Raw genomic sequence first — 3,609 nt, 5'->3', positions numbered from 1 at the left:
AAAGTATGTAGCATGTAGAATAATGTATTTGTCATTTTTATGTAGAAAAAGAGTTGTAAAGGTAATATATTCTTACACTGACAATGTCTAGCACTCCATACTTTCCACTGTACTATATTTCTGAGGAAATTCTAAAGAACAGTGGGTAAAACACACTAATCTCAATTATAGATGTGTGCTTTATGTGTGCCAGCAAGTTGCCAGGCAGATAGATGCTCCAAAAATAACACTGGACATGAAGTTGCTTCCAGTACAACATGCAGAATGAAGGGGCAGTGACCGATAAATGTATTCTGCTGATCAGCATAGGAGTTTTGACTTGCTCCGTTTCCGACCTGGGCCAGTTCACCTCTCCTTAGGCAACGTGGTGGTCCCCTGATCCCAGGAGGTCCCCATATTGATGCTGAACTTAATGCGGACACCCAATCGGCATAGCGCACTGCAGCCCAGAACTCCTGGACTCAAGTGATCCTCCTACCTCAGCCTCCCAAGTAGCTGGGACTACTGGCACACACCACCACACCTGGCAATAAATGTATTCTAAAGGAAATTTACATATGCTCCTGGGTCATGTGATCATGCACATCATCTAAAATAATTAAATTAATTCCACAACATGGAATGGAATTATCTATGAAGGCAAAGAATGATGACTTTTTTTTTACCAGACTCAAGAAATATACATACACCTACCTAATAGAGTGGAATAGAGGGGCTGAAGGTAAGGGGGAAAAGGTGAGGACACTAGGTGACAAGAGGGAGATGTTATGCCACAGTTGAGACAAACTGAGAAACTACCAGGGCCAAAGAAGGCAAGAAACACAGCAGATCTGGATGAGAGGAAAGAGTGTGGGGTGAAATTGCCAATGTTGTCGTGCAGGTTCTAGGGCACAGGCATTCAGGGACCTGTGGTGGGGTTTGATGTGAGGCTGGAGCAGATAAAACCTCAAAGAGTGACAGTAAAGTGAGAATAATTTAAGGTCTATTTCATCACATTTGCACTCTGCATTCACTGCCTTCTCCCTTCCTCAGAGGCAGATGGGTCTCCCAGAGTTTCACTGCCTTGGAATCCTGGCATTTTCTGCTTCACTACTTCTTTTTGCACTGATCTCAGCCTGATGCCCATTCTTATTTATTCCTGTGAATAAATCTGACTGGAATGTGAGCTGCTGGGAGTCAGGAGCAGAAGGAAGGTGACTGACTGAAGGAGTCAAGTGAGGCACATGGGTGAAAGGGAAATGAGCAGAATTTCTGGGTCTTTCTCCTGGTTTCCCTTTCTGGAAAGTTGGAGATATCTTAAGGGTAAGGGTCACAAAAGAAAGTGGACAAATGCAAATACTCTGATTGGAGGTAAATGTCCTTTGTGCATTAAGGTGTTAAACTACAGAAACATAATGGTTAAACTTGGGCCAGGACCTTAAAATCATATTTTTCATTTTGTGGGGAAAAAATTTCAAATGAATATCCAATGAATATTTGAGAGAGGAACTGTGAAAAAAAGGGGAAATTTTATATATTATCATTTTGTGGACATATTTGTTCATGCCTCCAGACAAATGCTTCAATATTTTAATTTTACGCTTGCAGGTGGAAATGTGGGAATGAGACATGCTTAGGAAATTTGAAGTACAAGGCAGCTTCGGGATTTATCTTTGGATTTCGCCAGATGCACAATTTCATCCATTCAGGAAGTTGAAAGAGAGAGAGAAGAGGCATAAGGATGAGGTGGCCTGGCAGGCAGTAAAGGACTGAAGGATTTTCTACCTGGTGCCCCAGGGCCAGCCAGTGACAACTGCCAAGTTCAGGAGCACAGACACACAGAGAAGAACCATGCAGGACACACAGAGAAGAACCATGCAGGACACACAGCTGCTGCTCAACCTCCATGTCCTTTGTAGTGTAGCCTGTGCTGCTGGTCCTTGCTCCCTGGTGGATCAGGAAGGTCTCAGGTGGTAGATTGCCTGGGGTGGGATAGGGCCATGGTAGAAGTAGCTTACTGATTCTGGAATGACTTGCAGAATTTCCTCCTTCGGCCTATTTGTTGACTTGAGAAACTTGATTCTGTGTCTATTATTTGTTTGAAAAAATATTCTTATGGTTTTGATTTCTTATCATAGAAGAGCTAAAGTGGAACAGGGGAAGCTGGGTGGCTGGATCTGGGAGGAACATACCTTGAGTCCACTCTGTTTCTTTTTTCACGAAGAATCAGTAAGCCCTATACTGGGAGAAGTGTACCTGTTGTATGTTTCACACTAATTTAAAATAAATTTTAAAATTTTCACATTGTACAATGTACGTTAGGATTCTGTCTGCTTCCTCCATCTTTTCCTAATCACTGTTAAAAGAAAACGAGAGCTTGAGGGTACTGGTTCATGGCTATAATTCCATCACTCTAACTCAGGCAGAAGCATTACAAATTCAAGTCCTGTCTGGGCAACTTTGCAAGACAGCATTTCTATGATAAATGAGTGAGTGACTGAATGAAAGTTGAATGAGTAAATGAATGCATTTTAAAATAAGGCTGGGAATGCAGCTAAATACAATGCCATGAGTTTAATTCCCAGTACCACAAAAAATAATAGGAATGGAAATACAAATAGTTTCCCAGAATAGAGACATGGAAGCATTCACTACCCAGTGTTATATTTTGTTAACAATTCCACACTGTACATCCTAAAAACATCTTCTTCCTGTACTTCCAGCTACTCACTGGGGAGACTGAGGCAGAAAATTGAAGATCTAAGGAATTCAACGCCACCAAGGGAAATTTAGGCACAAACTCCATTTACATATTTTAAAAATGACATTAAGAATTGAAGTGGGAAAATAGTGGTAGAAAATTACCTATCCAGTGTGAGGCTTTGGATTGCGCAGCACACAACCCAGGAAAAACATAAACAGTGCACCTGAGAACAATTTTATAAAGCAATCTTTGTAAGATATAAATGGAGAGATATACGCTAGCATAAAAACACTTGGGAAAATCACACTCCACTATTGTCAGAGGAGGGATCGTCCAGGCCAAATACAAATAACATATCCGTCAACAAAGAAACATAAGATTTAAACTACAGGTAAAATACAACTAAGGTATGTGCAGAACATTTCATAGAAGAGCTCCAGAATTCACATTCTCATTGCATTCTCTTGAAATGAATGGATAGTTTGAAGACAAATTCATTTCAGTGGTGTGTGAAAACAGGAAGTCTTCCTCTCTCAGACTAAGGGCTTTTAAGTATGGGATTAGGTGGAGATTGTAGAGGATATGGCTGAGTACTTTCATCAAAAAGAAACCCTAGAGGGCCAGGGATTTAGCTCAGTGGTTCTGCCTCCTGCCTTGCAAGTGTAAGGATCCAAGTTTGATCCCCAGTACCAAAAAAAACAACAAAAAAAGAAACCCTAGAGCTGGGGATTTAGCACATTGGCACTGCACCTGCCTCACAAGCACAAGGTCATGAGTTCAACCCCCAGTACTGGAAAAAAAAAAAGAAGAAACCCTGATGGGCTGCCTCTCATACACTTTGGATCATCTCAGATGCCTCATTCTTGGAATCATGGCCATAGGAGGCTTGCATATAAGTATTTGCACAGTTCCCAGGGATATCTGCA

General features: G+C 41.4%; 1 non-coding gene across 1 annotated transcript; it reads right to left on the bottom strand.

Annotated features, from left to right (window-relative positions):
• Nucleotides 1–235: 235 nt before the first annotated feature.
• Nucleotides 236–528, bottom strand: LOC147825969 (signal recognition particle RNA). The gene has a single exon (XR_015440162.1).
• Nucleotides 529–3,609: the final 3,081 nt, after the last annotated feature.

Source organism: Heterocephalus glaber, unplaced genomic scaffold (assembly GCF_053883595.1).
Source record: "Heterocephalus glaber isolate CG9 unplaced genomic scaffold, H.glaber_assembly_v1.0 deba00001481, whole genome shotgun sequence".
NCBI lineage: Eukaryota > Metazoa > Chordata > Mammalia > Rodentia > Bathyergidae > Heterocephalus > Heterocephalus glaber.
Note: the sequence above shows the minus strand (reverse complement) of the source record. Positions and strands in the feature narration are given on the sequence as shown.